Raw genomic sequence first — 17,658 nt, 5'->3', positions numbered from 1 at the left:
CCCCCTCTCAACTTTTCGATCGATTTGCTGGTCTCTCTTTCTTTAGAGAGCGTCGAACAAGCTTGTCATGCAGACTCCTTCTCCATTGATGCAGAGACACAAATGTAAGAACTTAGAACTAACGAAATCAAGGTGCACCCCGTAGATCCTTTAAACTAACCAACTACTCCCTCCTTTTAGAAATATATAAAAATGTTGTAGCACTTTCTTTAGTTCACCCACTTTAGTTTCTAGCTAGTCTATTTTTAGTACTATGTAGGTGTTCACTCATTTTAGTTTGTATCTAATCTACTCTATAAGCACCTAAAATATCTTACAGGGAGTATCTTCTAGAATAACCAACTATCTTCTACCGAGATCTATATAAACAAACAAATGAACTGCCAACTAGCAAAATCGACCATACAATCGGGCAGATCAAGAAACAATCGAGTTAACTAGGCGTAAAAGTAGAGTATACCCATTTCTATGCCGTTGCTCCGCACCAATGCTCATGCACCGAAGACACAGCTGACCGAGACGGGCGTGAACGGCACCGGCTAGCGGGAGGCGGGGAATGAGATGATTTTGCCGAAACAGTGACTATCTGTCCCGGGGAAATGGAGGGCCACGATGTGACCGAAGCGGCAGGGATCTGTAAGAATAAAGGGACGGAGAAATAGGCTAAGGATGGTGGTGGATGTGGCCGGAGACGGAGGCGGAGACAGAGGCAGAGGCGGATCTAGGGTTTGTTGAAATGGGGAAAACCAGGTTCATTTCGGCTGGGTGCAGGTTATGGTGCCCTTGGGTTAGAAGTACTACAATATCCTTGACCTCGGACGCAGTTGAGATGTTACAATTGCCTGAGTCAGGGATAGATGGGACATTACCGCTGGTTCAAATTTCAGGTATCCCGCAAATATGAATGCAAAATTTGGGGACATTTCAGATAGGCGGGTCCACCTCACTCTTGGACTTCATGGGCTCAAGTTGGGCTACCTACACACCGGCGAAACCGCCACGCGAAGGGACATGGCCAGACACATGGGTAGATTACGATATTGCCTATACATTTGTATTTTTCATTTTTTAAAAATGTTTGCACACAAATTGCCTCAATATAGCCCGAGCTAGAAAAAATCAATAGTTGAGCAAGGCTAAACCTGGGATTTCGCTAGACTTGATCGGGGTTGATTCAAAGTCGATCGGTGACCACAGGAGAAGCTAGCTAGGTTTATTTTGATTTCCCGAACAGCTTCAGATTTTATGTTCAATCGCGTGGCGGTCTATGCAATTATGCACCAGCAATAACTGACTCAAGGCAGTACCTTTTTCGGGCGTCAGACCGTTGATACGACGTCTGGTCTTACTATTCACTTAACGATGTAACCTGTATTAAAACGATGAGTCGAGTCATAGGAGTACTCACTCTACTAGCGTGTGCGAATAGTTAGTTAAACACACAGATGCACTTGACACGCAAAAATATTACAGTTATTGCACGATCTGGAAGATAAATAGAGCTATCGTATCAACAATTATCTAACACGCAAGGTTCTGACGGAAAATATCGAGCTGGGTACGAGAGAGAGAGAGAGAGAGAGAGAGAGAGAGAGGGAGAGGGAGAGGGAGAGGGAGAGCGAGAGAGAGAGAGAGAGAGGAGAGAGAGAGAGAGAGAAGCCTTCCTAAATGAAATATAGAGCTTCTCACCAAAGAGAAAAATACTCTACATAAGTGCAATGTAGGATTATCACAAGAAGACTACTGCTGAAATACCGACTTCATTCATAATACAGAAATGCACAGCAAACAGAGAATATACACATTTGTCTTTGATGTTTCTAAATTTGAATGTGCTAAATATAGTGTTTAGATACATAATACAGACTTGCACACCACATAGAGAATATACATATTTGTCTTAGATTTGTCTAGATACATAATACAACCAGACATGATGAATCTGTGTCGCAAGAAGACGATGGAGAATAGGCAGAATCGCAAGAAGATAATGGAGAGAACGGGTAAGGCGTGATTTCTTTTTCATCACTACGTCGAAGCACTGGATACCTGGTCGTTCCCTGGAGAAATAATTCCATTCTCAACACACCGGCTGGAATCCCTAATGTAAGGTCTGGATTTTTCGTGCGGTATCACCGAAATCTAACAGTTCTCCTATCCAGCCATTACTAGATTTGTCGGGATACTACGAGGCAGGACTGATGTGAGTAAGAGAACAATAGCTTTCAGTTCTAATATCTTCCATCTTTACCACCGGAAAAAAATTTCATCAAAGTCAATACCTTTTCAATCGCTCTTTTCAATCGCTGGATGAATCCTTTCACAACTAGCCCGGCCTTGTGCCCATAGATGTTACATGAACTGGCGTATTTTAGTATGTGTGATCTGCTTAGTACCTTCTGGAAAGATAGAAGCTATAGATCTCGTTTCGTCCACACGATGAAGCCGTAGCCAAGTACATCGAAATAACATGTTGAAATTCCTATTCCAGCTACATCAGGAGGACAGTATGGTGAAGGCTCGTCCATTTGCCCTTGGTTTCGTGTAGTGTAAACAAAATAGCGACCTGATTTAAAATACAACGGATAATTTATTTTAGGGAATTTCGTACAACACAGTATATACAAACAAGTCAAACGCATACAACTGCTACCTCTTAGAGAGATCTATACTACCCCAGCTCTGTCTCGACAGAAAGAGTACTACACTAGCTAAAAGAGAAAAAATCAAGTGCTACAACAAGATATGGACAAAAAGATGATCTTGGCATTAAGTACCTTCTCTTAGCTAATATACGGAAAAAACAACTATTCCATTTTCTCAACAAAATATATAGATTGGAAAAACGCAGATAACGCCACTACTCATGTATTACAACGAAGTAGCTAAAATTATAAAGCTAACGGTTTTCATGAAAAAATTCATGGTTTTTCCCAGGCTTAACTCATTTTTGCAATCTGGGAGCTCTTAATATAGTGCACGTGCTTTGATTCAAACAGAGCATACAAATCTCCTTCAGCTCCACGGCGGTAGCAAGCGGTTATGTTACCTTTGAGTCGGCGGATAGTCGGCAACACCGCCGTAGGGTCGACCTCCGCTGCGTCTCCCGCCTTCTCCCTATCGTCGCCACCACGTATAAGAGCTAGTGGAACAATAGAGGAAGAGATGACTGGATGAGTGCCACTGCGCTCATCTACAGCGGATGCGCAGACTGTTCAGACGGGAAGAGTGTAAAATGCATTGATGATGGTTGTGGTGCTATATATAGTAGTATTACTATAATGCCATTGTGAACACTGGTCTCACTGCCATATAGACTCACCTACCAGTAGGCTCACACTGGTGAGGTTTCACGGAAACCAGGCATTTTGTTAAGAGAGCTTGTGCTAATGAGAGATGCTTCGATCGGTACTTATGAGAGATGCTTAGATCGGTCTTAGATTGGTATACCTATTTTGGGCTTGTGCTTAGGCATACTTCTTTTGGGCTAGTGCTTATGAGACATGCTTAGATTGGTGCTTACGGCATGTATGATGGGTTGTGTCTAGAAGGGTGCTTAGAAAAATAAACCAAGTTTTTTGCTAAGCCCTGCTGCATATTTGTACAAGAGACACCTCTTCCAAATATCTTGCTTTAATTAACCATCTATGCGGGTATCACAGGATGGGTAAGTACTACTTCCTCATTGACATAATTAATATATATAGTGTATATAAGTTTTTTTAAAGTCAAACAATATTATTTGATGAAGTTTTTGGAGAAAATAATCTACACCTACCATACAAAATATAAGCTATATGAAAATATACATAATAAAGAATCTAATTGTATTGATTTTGTATTCTAGAAGTTGATTTTTTTACATGCATACTTGGTCAAACTTATGTAGTTTGACTTTTAGATATTCTTATATGCACCATTTTGGCAAGGAGGAAGTGCTGCCGGAGCTTGACAATAATGCAGGGGGCAAAATATCATTATTTATCCGGAGGCGGGGGCGGCAACCTTAGATTTTCCAAAAAAAAATCATGCAGAATTTTGTGCAATATATAGTGTAAGGATATACATGCATGTATATAATGTTATGTGGTTGAAACAACCAATATATGAATCCCAGTTGCAACCCCCTATATGATAGATCCACATGTGCTACCTAGCTATCACTCCCATTTAAGAAGTTGTCGCGACGTAGCTATAGTGTGAATGTCCACTTTGGGCTTCCAGTTGAGGGTATAGAATTTTGTGAGAAAATTTGGACCCCTTCTCATGGTTTTCAGTTTACTATATATATATATATATATATATGTGACCTAACAAAAGGAAAACAAACAAAAACAGATAAACACACAAATTAAACAAACATAAAAGACCAGTATTGATCAACCCATCTCCAAGTCAGACAAAGGGTAGACATCACAGGAATGGTCCACACAGGTAGGGTTTTGTACAAAACGGCGCTTTTGAATGTAAGAAAATCCAATCGGCTAAAACTTGCATGTGTTCCTAGACCGCATATATAGATTGTTGTTTCAAGGTTTAAAATAACAAATATCCGCTCTTCTCGCAAAGTGTGACCCCGACCCTTCACATGTGTCAAGTTTCATGCACTAGCCAACGCAACCAAAAGTCCGAACTGATGGAACGGACTAGTCAATCCACTTATACACTTCAACATCCTCCCCTCACGTGTGACGGGAGATAAGTCAACACGTGGAAAGACTCAGAGGTATAGCTCAAGATCATATACGTGGAACAACAATTTTAGGATAAATTGCGAAAGCGAGGACTCGAACTCGAGACCCTGGGCTCTGATACCATGTCAAGCTTCATGCACTAGCCAACACAACCAAAAGTCCAAACTGATGAAAAGAGCTAGGCAATCCACTTATATACACTTCACACAACATGCACGTCGTGTGTACTATATATGACAATTAGGAAGATTTGTGCTAGTTAGATAGAATGTACGGCCAAAGTTGGTTTTCAAAGAGAATTATCAAGATCTAATTAACCAAAGACACAGCGGCGGAGCCATGAATTGAACTAAGCTGGAAGCTGTAAAAATAATTTGATATAAAAGGAAATATATTCAATCGAAAAGGGTCTAATCGATTCAGTTTGCATATTTCATAAAAAAAATTACAAAATGACTATCAAGAACAAGACATCAAATCATTAAGCAAATCATCTCCCATTATGTTTGTGCGTTGTCCTACAACAATGAATCCAAATCAATCTCTTACACAATACTAGTCATTGGACAAGTACATATCAAAAATAAAATTAATATCTGAAGAAAGAAAGAAAGAAAGAAAGAAAGAAAGGGAAATGAACATGTTGTTGTTGGTGTGCCCTTTTTTTTGAGCCCCCTGCCTCCTTTTCTTGCTGAGCTTGAGCCAACGCTGCTTCTTCTTCCTCCTCAAACTGAATCCACTCATCTTCCTCACGGGTGTCCGTCAGAGCGGGGCAGGCAAACGGGCAAGATCTAGCCGGGCGGGGCGCTGCCTGCTGCGTGGCGGCCGGGGCGGACGTGGTGGCGGCTGGGCGGGGCGTGGAGGCTGCCGGTGAGAGAGGGGCTGAAGGGGCATGATGGCGTTCGACGAGAGAATTGGGCGCGAGAGAAGGCGCGAGCGGCCAGCGGGGCGCTACCTGGGTGGGACACTGTCTTCCGCGTGCCGGCCGGGGTGGGGCGTGGCGGCAGCTGGTGAGAGAGGAGGCGCAGGTGGCGTGGGAAGAGACACGACCGAGCGTGAGCGACGGGATTTGGGGGCGACCGATTGATCGAGCACAGTCACAACTCATTCGTAATTGTTTTCTGCCCCAAACTGAGCCGGGTCGGTCAACCATCCTCGACCCCCTACTGGCTCCGCCTGTGCAAAGACGTGTGTATATATTAAGATAAGAGCACCATTTGTTCAACCCTTCAAACCATGTGCTTTTCGCTAGATCCTTCATACAGGGGCTCACATTTAGGGCTCTTTTTGATTCATAGGATTTTCATAGTAATTGTGTAGGATTAGGATCCTAGGGTAAATTTCCGACACATGTTGTTTGATTTGATAGGAATAAATCCTATAGGAATCTTGTAGTGTAAATCCTATAGGAAGAAACATTAGGTCACACGTCATGGAAAATCCCTTTGCTACAATTGATGACACTTCGGGCTTGTTTGATTCGCGTGATTTCAAAAATGTAGAAATAGGAACAAAAAAGTAGGTATAGGATAGGTATGCATATGCAATCCCATAGGATTGTAAAATCACATGAATTTGCAAAATTGGTTGTTTTGTTTGTAGGTATATGATACGTCTCAAACGTATCTATAATTTGTTATGTTCCATGCTACTTTATTGATGATACTCACATGTTTTATACATATTATATGTCATTATTATGCATTTTCGGCACTAACCTATTGACGAGATGCCGAAGAGCCAGTTGCTGTTTTTGGTTTCATAACTCCTAGTAAGAAAATATTCTCGGAATTGGACGAAATCAACGCCCAGGGTCCTATTTTTCCACGAAGCTTCCAGAAGACCGAAAGGATCACGAAGTGGGGCCACGAGGCGACGACACGCCAGGGCGGCGCGGCCTGGGCCCTGGCCGCGCGGCCCTGTTGTGTGGGTCCCTCGTGACGCCCCCTGACCTGCCCTTCCGCCTACTTAAAGTCTTCGTCGCGAATACCCCAGTACCGAGAGCCACGATACGGAAAACCTTCCAGAGACGCCGCCGCCGCAAATCCCATCTCGGGGGATTCAGGAGATCGCCTCCGGCACCCTGCCGGAGAGGGGAATCATCTCCCGGAGGTCTCTTCATCGCCATGATCGCCTCCGGATCGATGTGTGAGTAGTTCACCCCTGGACTACGGGTCCATAGCGAGTAGCTAGATGGTTGTCTTCTCCTCATTGTGCTATCATGTTAGATCTTGTGAGCTGCCTATCATGATCAAGATCATCTATTTGTAATGCTACATGTTGTGTTTGTTGGGATCCGATGAATATTGAATACTATGTCAAGTTGATTATCAATCTATCATATATGTTATTTATGTTCTTGCATGCTCTCCGTTGCTAGTAGAGGCTCGCGGCCAAGTTGATACTTGTGACTCCAAGAGGGAGTATTTATGCTCGATAGTGGGTTCACGCCTCCATTAAATCCGGGACGTGTGACGAAAGTTCTAAGGTTGTGGATGTGTTGTTGCCACTAGGGATAAAACATCGATGCTTTGTCTAAGGATATTTGTGTTGATTATATTACGCACCATACTTAATGCAATTGTCTCGTTGTTTGCAACTTAATGCTGGAAGGGGTTCGTATGATAACCTCGAAGGTGGACTTTTTAGGCATAGATGCATGTCTGGATAGCGGTCTATGTACTTTGTCGTAATGCCCTGATTAAATCTCATAGTACTCATCATGATATATGTATGTGCATTGTTATGCCTTCTTTATTTGTCAATTGCCCAACTGTAATTTGTTCACCCAACATCTGTTTATCTTATGGGAGAGACACCACTAGTGATCTGTGGACCCCGGTCCTATTCTTTACATCTGAAATACAATCTACTGCAATTGTTCTTTACTGTTCTTCGCAAACAATCATCATCATCCACACTATACATCTAATCCTTTGTTTACAGCAAGCCGGTGAGATTGACAACATCACTGTTACGTTGGGGCAAAGTACTGTGATTGTGTTGTGCAGGTTCCACGTTGGCGCCGGAATCCCTGGTGTTGCGCCGCACTACACTCCGTCACCAACAACCTTCAACGTGCTTCTTGGCTCCTACTGGTTCGATAACCTTGGTTTCTTACTGAGGGAAACTTGCTGTTGTACGCATCACACCTTCCACTTGGGGTTCCCAACGGGCGTGTGCTTTACGCGTCATCAAGCTAAATTTCTGGCGCCGTTGCCGGGGAGATCAAGACACGCTGCAAGGGGAGTCTCCCACATCCAATCTCTTTACTTTATTTTTGTCTTGCTTTACTTTACTTTATTTACTGCTTTGTTTGCTCTATATCAAAAACATAAAAAAATTAGTTGCTAGCTTTACTTTATTTACTGTCTTGTTCTCCATATCAAAAACACAAAAAAATTAGTTAGTTGCATTTACTTTATCTAATTTGCTTTATTACTACTGCTAAAAATGAGTAATCCGGAAGTTGAAGTTCATTCCTTTAAGCAACAAGGGGGAGAAAGTTTTAAAGATGCTTGGTATAGAATTAGCGATGCTCATCATAGGTGCATTAAGAAACACTCCACTATTATACTACTTATGAACTTTTATGTTGGTATCTCTAGTTGGAACAGGTATGTTCTTGATACTCTTGCGGGAGGTAATTTCCTAGGCACTCCTGCTTTAGAAGCTAGTTGCATTATTGAGAGTCTAGTTGGAATACCACATTGTTAATGAAGTTAAAATTGAAATCTCTCTTGAAGATGTCATGAAAAAGTTGGAAGCCATAGAGAAAGATCTTCCAAGTATCGAGACTAAATTGGGAATATTACTTAATAGCACTGATAAACTTGATAAATCTCTAGGTGAAATTAATGAGAGAATTGTCATTTTAGAAACTTGTTCTACTCATGATAATCGAACACATAGGATTAGTGAACTTGAAGAAGCTATGGGAACCTTGGGTTCAACTTTTTCTTCTCTTAAGTTTAAGGAGAAAGCTTATGTGGGTAAGGAGCAAAAATTCATGTATGCCTCTAAAGTGCCTAAGCCAAAAAACTATTATAGGCCTAAAATTGACAAAGCCCTTAGCACCACTATGGATGATGGAACATCTAAGATACCTATTGATGTTGATGCTTCGTCTCTTGACAATACTTGATTCACAGTTTCTGCGCCTAGCTGAAAGGCGTCAAAGAAAAGCGCTTATGGGAGACAACCCATTATTTTACTTCTGCACTTTTGTTTTATATTTGAGTCTTGGAAGTTGTTACTACTGTACCAAACTCTCCTTATCTTTATTTTATTGCATTGTTGTGCCAAGTAAAGTCTTTGATAGTAAAGTCAATACTAGATTTGGATTACTGCGCAGGAACAGATTTCTTGCTGTCACGAATTTGAGCAGTAGTCTCTGTAGAAAATTTATAAAAATCTTCCAATTTACGTGCGTGATCCTCCGATATGTACGCAACTTTCATTCAATTTGGGCATTTTCATCTGAGCAAGTCTGGTGCCTCTTAAAAATTCGTCTTTACGGACTCGTTCGTTTTGACAGATTCTGCCTTTTATTTCGCATTGCCTGTTTTGCTATGTTTGATGGATTTCTTTGTTCCATTAACTTTCAGTAGCTTTGTGCAATGTCCAGAAGTGTTAAGAATGATTATGTCACCTCTGAATATATGAATTATGCACTGACCCTCTAATGAGTTTGTTTTGAGTTTGGTGTGGAGGAAGTTTTCAAGGGTCAAGAGAGGAGGATGATACAATATGATCAAGAAGAGTGAAAGGTCAAAGCTTGGGGATGCCCCCGTGGTTCATCCCTGCATATTTTAAGAAGACCCAAGCGTCTAAGCTTGGGGATGCCCAAGGCATCCCTTCTTCATCGACAACTTATCAGGTCACCTCTAGTGAAACTATATTTTTATTCCGTCACATCTTATGTGCTTTACCTGGAGCGTCTGTTTGTTTTTGTTTTTGTTTTTGTTTGAATAAGATCGGATACTAGCATTCCTTGTGTGGGAGAGAGACACGCTCCGATGTTTCGTATGAACACATGTGTTCTTAGCTTTATCTTTAATGTTCATTGTGAAAGTTGGACTATTTCATTCATTATTATATGGTTGGAAACGGAAAATGCCGCATGTGGTAAATGGTTTAATGTCTTGAATAATGTGATACTTGGCAATTGTTGTGCTCATATAGATCATGTTTAAGCTCTTGCATCATGTACCTTGTACCCATTAATGAATAACTACATAGAGCTTGTTAAAATTTGGTTTGCATGATTGATCTCTAGAGTCTAGATATTTTCACGGTTGAGGTGTTTGAACAACGAGGAGACAATGTAAAGTCTTATAATAGTTACAATATGTTCATATGTGAGCTTTGCTGCACCTTTTATACTTGAGTTTGCTTCAAACAACCTTGCTAGCCTAGCCTTGTATTGAGAGGAATTCTTCTCGCGCATCCAAATCCTTGAGCCAAATACTATGCCATTTGTGTCCACCATACCTACCTACCACATGGTATTTCTCCGCCATTCCAAAGTACATTACTTGAGTGCTACCTTTAAAATTCTATTCTTTGTCTTTTCAATATATAGCTCATGGGACAAATAGCCTTAAAAACTATTGTGGTGAAGAATATGTACTTATGTGTCTTATTTCTTAATAAGTTGCTTATTGAGCGGTAACCATGTTTCTGGGGACGCCATCAACTTTTACACCTTTGTTGAATATCATGTGAGTTTCTATGCATGTTCGTCTTGTACGAAGTAAGGGAGATTTTCATGATCAAATGGTTTGAGTATGCATAATGTTAGAGAAGAACATTAGGCCGCTAACTAAAGCCATGATTCATGGTGGAAGTTTAAGCTTGGACAACTAATCCTCAATCTCTTATGAGAAAATTAATCGTTGTTGAATGCTTATGCATTAAAGAGGAGTCCATTATCTGGTGTCTATGTTGTCCCGGTATGGATGTCTAAGTTGAGAATAATCAAAAGCGAGAAATCCAATGCGAGCTTTCTCCTTAGACCTTTGTACAGGCGGCATAGAGGTACCCCTTTGTGACACTTGGTTGAAACATATGCTATGCAATGATAATCCATGTTAATCCAAACTAATTAGGACAAGGTGCGAGCACTATTGGTATACTATGCCTGAGGCTTGCAACTTATAAGATATCTTATACATAATACATATGCTTTATTACTACCGTTGACAAAATTGTTTCTTGTTTTCAAAATGAAAAGCTCTAGCACAAATATAGTAATCCATGCTTCCCTCTGCGAAGGGCCTATCTTCTACTTTATTGTTGAGTCAGTTTGCCTATTCTTTCTATCCCAGAAGCAAACACTTGTGTCAACTGTGTGCATTGATTCTTACATGTTTACCTATTGCACTTGTTATATTACTTTGTGTTGACAATTATCCATGAGATATATATGTTGAAGTTGAAAGCAACCGCTGAAACTTATATCTTCCATTGTGTTGCTTCAATGCCTTTACTTTGAATTTATTGCTTTATGAGTAACTCTTATGCAAGTCTTGTTGATGCTTGTCTTGAAAGTATTATTCATGAAAAGTCTTTTCTATATGATTCATTTGTTTACTCATTATCTTCATCATTGCTTCGAATCGCTGCATTCATCTCATATGCTTTACAATAGTATGATCAAGATTATGATAGCATGTCACTTCAGAAATTATCTTTGTTATCGTTTACCTACTCGAGGGCGAGTAGGAACTAAGCTTGGGGATGCTTGATACGTCCCAAACGTATCTATAATTTCTTATGTTCCATGCTACTTTATTGATGATACTCACATGTTTTATACACATTATATGTCATTATTATGCATTTTCCGGCACTAACCTATTGACGAGATGCCGAAGAGTCAGTTGCTGTTTTCTGCTGTTTTTTGTTTCAGAAATCCTAGTAAGGAAATATTCTCGGAATTGGACGAAATCAACGCCCAGGGTCCTATTTTTCCACGAAGCTTCTAGAAGACCGAAAGGATCACGAAGTGGGGCCACGAGGCGACGACACGCCAGGGCGGCGCGGCCCTGTTGTGTGGGTCCCTCGTGACGTCCCCTGACCTGCCCTTCCGCCTACTTAAAGTCTTCGTCGCGAATACCCCAGTACCGAGAGCCACGATACGGAAAACCTTGCAGAGACGCCACACTACTAGGGAAAGGCCCATTGCCGGCGCACCTAAAACGCCCGTTGCCGGCGCACCACGAGCCCGCCGGTGCGAACGCGCCGGTGATAAATGGACACTGCCGGCGCACCAGGTAGTGCGCCGGCGATATGTCGGCTACTGCCGGCGCACCACCAGCTTCGCCGGCAAAGACATATTCCACCGGCGCACAATCGGGTGCGCGGCGATGTGCTTCCAGCACGCGGCGCATGCCACGTGCGCCGGCAATGTGTCATTTAGGTGCGCCGGCAATTAATTCGAAAATTCTTTTTTCCAGCTTTTTTCCAGCATATTACAATACATATTTGACAGCGAGTATATATTTACAACGCAGTTCATATTTATACAGTATTACATGCAATATGAGAAGCACATAGAGAGCCAAGTTTCATTTCGGTATCAGTACACAAATACGCAAGTCTCGTTTCGGAATGTGTTGATTCATACAACACATGTGCATATGCAACACCGAACGACGAAGTTTCACAAAGTTAGAAGTCTTGGTACATAGTCGTCACAAGTATCGTCATACACCTCACAATGTAGGTCCTAACCTAAACTAGAATCACATAGAACATGACCAACATGGTCATGACCATCATCACGAAGGCCATGGTCTTCATCCGGTTCCTCCTCATGTCCCTCATCTCTCCCGCTAGATAACGGGCGTATCTTCCTTCCGCCTCCACCCTAGTGGGGTATCCCTTGTAGTGCTATGCTGCTGAAACGGTGCACCTGTCTCCGACAGTCCTCCCGATCGTCGTAGACTCCGGGAACCCTCCCCTTGTACACGACATATGTCGTCGGCATCTCCATTCACAAGACAAGTAAAACGTTAGTACCAATGCAATAAACAAGTGCCAACTCAAATAAGAGACAAGTAGTATGAACTAAATAGCATGTGCCTCATACTTTGTTGGTCGAAATAAATAATAACATACAGGGATGGGGTCGATGAGGCTAGGTAGGATGCACAATAGATTGATATTTGTGGCCATCACACCAAGCCTCACTGGCCCCACCCCGAGTGTACAAGTGACCGAACATTTTAATCATCGGCCAATGCAATTAAGAAGTGCGAACTCAAATAGAAGACAAGTAGTACGAATTAAATAGCGTGCCTCATACTTTGTCGATCGAAACAAATATTAACATCCAGGGATGGAGTCAGTGAGGCTAGGTAGGATGCACAATAGATTGATACTTGTGGCCGTCGCACCAAAGCTCACTGGCTCCACCCCCGAGTGTACGATTGACCGAACATTCTAATCATCGGCGAACTCCAAATACGAGGCAAGTAGTGGTCGAGTAAATGCAAATAATTATTAAGCTATGTACGCCATAATCTTGAAATATATAGCAAAGTAAATGAAACTACAGACACATGTTCACATGCACATTCATACAACTAAATAAAAGCAACTAGTCGATTCTATGGGAATATATAGCAATTATTACAGTACGGAAGTTCAAGGACATATCGTTCAAGCTTTAGCAAGTGTTCCCGTCGTAGGATCAGGTTGTACGCCTAGAGGGGAATGGACGGCAGCCCTCAAGCGAGTTGAACGGCCTCTCATCACGCGACATCTCCAAGCGGAGGTCTATCTCGTCATTAGGTGGTAGACCATAGCCGTAGAAGAACTCGCCAGGACCTATTGTTGACATCCTGCAGGATTATCGTGCAAATGAACTCGCTGGATGCGACCCGAGTTCTTTCTAATCTCTCTATCGGGGACATCCGCCATGTTTGCAAACCTGTTTCGAGATTATCTAGCAGCAACATGTCATCTCGCGTACTTTATGTACTCACTGCATCTGAAGGATGGCGTACCACGCGTCCATCCCATTGTCGGGCGTCGACCGCCGAGAGCAGGGGAAGTTGGTTGTGTGGGTTAAGACGAAGCCTCCTCGGGATTTCCTCTCTACTGAGGGGCCTGCCTTGTTGGCGAAGCCGGTGAGAGCATCATTGAGAAGGGCCCTGATGTGGGAGTAGTCTTTCTTGCGGTCCCTACCAGTCGAGATAGACGCGCATGCGAGTGTTGCGGGTGCACGACGATGAGGGTGCAGAACTTGTCTCTGCGGAAAACACACGGATTAACCTTTGGAAATGCAAATGGAGATATAGGATAGAATGGTGATGGGGGACTAGCGAGTGATTACTTACTCGGGAAGTAAGGGATGAGAATGGCGCCCTTCTTAATGTTCGCCAGCATGAAATCCTCGACCTGCTGGGTGGCAATCGCGCGATCCCCGGGGTTGCGAGATGATGCTCTCCCGCATATAGAAGGGGTCCATGATCGCGATGGTCGGCGTCCCCTCCTTAACAATCCGGGAAGACATGCTAAGAGCAACTAGGCGAACCACACTAAAGTGGAGCGCTTGCATGCGATAGATGCTGAAGATGTCGTTGAACCGGATGAAGCACAAGTCCGTGGGTACTTCTCGACGAAGTTCATGCCAGTTGGCACCTTCGCCACGAAAGAGGGTAACCAGGATCTTTTGATTTGAGAAGAAGGTTCTCCACATGCAAGACAGTCTTATGCAAGCTCCTCATATCCGGGGTGAGTTTCTTCACGACATGCTCCGGCAAGCATCGGTTGACCCAAGTGATGCTGAGGTCGCCAAGTGTTTGGCAACTTGTCAAGGAGTGGGACCTTGTCCTTGGATTTGGCCGCCGCTGCCTGTGTCTTGGGCGTCCTTCTTATTTGCCCTCTTCCTCTTCTTGGGTTGTAGTGCTGGACCATCCATCGCCGTAGTGGCCGTAGCACGCGAGTGTGTTTGGGCTCAACATATTTTTGACGGCGCGTGGCGACCTCCTCAGGATTTTCCTCCTCATCAGCCGTTTCTTGAGAATCGAACAGCTTCTTGGAGCACACATATTTCAAGCCCGGCGCATCCTCATGGACAACTTGTGAAGACGTAGGAATATCCCATTGGAAGTTGTCACGTTCATATTCCTCGGCCTGCAGCGCAGTGGCTGTTGTGGTGGGGCGCTGACCTCACGGCGCAGCTTGGCCGTTCCGGTGGGGCGATGACCACGGGCGCCGCCTGGCTGTCGTGGAGGGACGCCGACATGTGGCGCCGCAAGGTGCTTGTCTTTGCTTGCCGTCGACCCCGAGTAGGTGTTGATCCGAATTAGGGTCTTCGGCCATAGCAGTATCCAACCCTTCGGTGAGGCCAGATTCAACGGGCTATCGTCATCGGCACCATGCGGTTGATTAGGAGGAAACAAATCCTCATAGCCCGGTAGCGCCCGATCCACTTCAACCCGGTAAACGTCATCCGCCATATCTCGTGTGTGCCACTTCTTATCCGGGGGCCGAATGATGGACCCCCTCGCGGCGTCTTTGAGTTCGTCGTTTACTCTCATCAAAAAGGTGCATGGCGTCGAGAGCGCCTGCGAGAGCATGTGTATGGCGTTAGAGAGGGCAAGGATGACGAAACTAATATATTAACTTGATGTACACATTAGTTAATTACCGTGAGGGCGTTGAGCTCGGCTAATGTCGACGGGCCAGCACATGCGGCGGCGGGCGTGCAAGTGACGGAGGGGCTGCTACCCGGCATGGACGGTGAATCCCTAGCACCGGCGACATTGCCGGCGGCCGAGGAGTCTCCATTATAACATTGTCATTGCTCGGTCGGACGGCGGCACCATCGAGTTGCTTGCTGTTGAAGCTAACCACTTGCATTTTCGGGGGGGCCTTGTTTGCCACCCTCATACCACGCTTGTAGAGCGTTGAAATCTGCTTGGACTCCAGCTGGCGACTTCAGCTTTGACTTCAGGTGCGAGTGTAGCTTTGAGTAGCGGTACCGGTTGCGGTACCAAACCAGCTTGGACTTCGGCTAGGATTGACTCCCTCATTTCCTCCGCCTCCCGCTGCTTCCTCTCATTACGCGCATTTTTATCGGCCGCAGGACGACAAGCCATAGTGACCATGCTTGTAGCACCGTACCGGCGCCGGCCACACGGCCTCTATGCGGCCTTCTCGTCGGTGAATGCTCATTAACGATGTTTAGCGCCCGTACGAGAGGCTTGTCCCGAAGCTACCCCGCCCGTCGACGCTCGGGACGAGGAGCCTTCGTCTACCTTGGGAGGCTTGAGAAAGTCTTTGTCTTTCTTCTTCCTCGCGGAAGAAAGCGCGAACCATTTAGAAATGTTGCTAGCTATTATATGAACGATACTTGATCTAATAAAACCGGTAAATTGCTTACCAGTTTTTCTCCAACGCCAGGACCTTACGGTCGTTCGTGAACCAAATTATGTCGGTTACGACCTTCGGGTCCGTGGGACAAGTTCCCCGGTTAGATTTCTTCTTATGGTACCGGGACTCGATGAATCTTCTTTCAAGCGGGTCCTTGTACTTGAGCCAGGGGTTCTCAATGCCGGCATTTACATACGCCTCGTCCTCCTTCGCCCAATAGGGCTCCTTTCCCTCGTACCCACGGCTCCCAAGGTTGTGGTTGCCGATGTTAAGCTCCCGCATTTCCTTCCCCCACAACTTGCGATTCTTGGTTGCTTGTAGCTCTTCATTGGCTACAAAAGCATCAAAGTCCGCCTGGGTGACATGCGGAAAGGCGGAGTGGACCTCTTCGAAACCTTTGCCCTCATCAATCAGCCTCCGCACCATGTACTTATAGCTGCCGAGGTGTTTGGTGAACTTCAGGAGGGCTTGTGAGTTCACAATGTTGTTGGTTTGATGACTGGAGGCGTAGTCGCCTAGGAACTTGTATCGTGCGTGCAACCTCGCAATGAGCTGGGCTCGCAAAGGCGCTTTGCTCTCAGCTCGGAGGTCGTCTCGTTGAGATTGACGACCTCTCGGAGGATACATGCCAGATTGGTTGCCGTACCCCTTGGCAACATCCTTAGGCAACACCGGGCAAACCACTGGCGGGGTCCACCTCGTAGTCGTGTCTCTGCTAGGTGCCGACACGTGTTTCGGCGCCTTGCCTTCCGCGGCCTCTTGGCTCCACTTGTCCCGGTGCCACTACTCCCGGCGGCGCACGCTAGGATCGATGCGCTCGCTTGTCTCGCACTGCCACCCGCGTGGCGCACGGTTGCCTCATACGCCGCTAGGCTCGTAGGTACTACCCCCGGCGGCGGCGCTGCCTCGCTTGCCGCTCGGCTCGTCGGCACTACCCCCAGCGGCATCCTCCATCTCATGGTCCTCGTCGCCCGCCAACACCGCGGCCTCGGCATCCTCCTCAGATCCTAAAGAAGTGCCTATTGTAGTGCTCCTCTAACTCTTCTTGAGACGACATGGTGGCTTGCACTAATAGAAGATGAAAAGAGTTAGAATTCACGGAAAAATTCGGCATGACCTTTGCTAAAAATTGGTCATGCCGAGTGCCTAGAAAATTGCCGGAACAGGAAATGAATCGACATTCCGGCACTCAATAGCAACTCAATCACATGTAGAAATGCAAACATATAAATGCCATAACCATAACCATAACCATCTCCATAACCATGCCATCACCATAACCATCACCACATAAATTACGGTAGCTAGCTTTTTAGCATATACATTACGAGTGGCATTTTACATCAGCATAAAAATAACACTTGACAACCTCCATTTAAAACCGAATGACATAGTGATTTTATATATCAACCAATTCTTGGCGTGGGCATTTAAATGAAGAACCACTTTATCAACTAAACCTACTAATGACGGTGCTACATCAAACTCTGCTTAGTGCACCGATTGCAACATAAGATATGAATGATACGGGAATAAGCAACGCGACATCGGCTACTATCATAAGACAGATTTCCCA

This window comes from Lolium rigidum, chromosome 3, assembly GCF_022539505.1.
Source record: "Lolium rigidum isolate FL_2022 chromosome 3, APGP_CSIRO_Lrig_0.1, whole genome shotgun sequence".
NCBI classification, from domain to species: Eukaryota; Viridiplantae; Streptophyta; class Magnoliopsida; order Poales; family Poaceae; genus Lolium; species Lolium rigidum.
The sequence above is the reverse complement of the archived record's forward strand: the minus strand, read 5'-3'. Positions refer to the sequence as shown.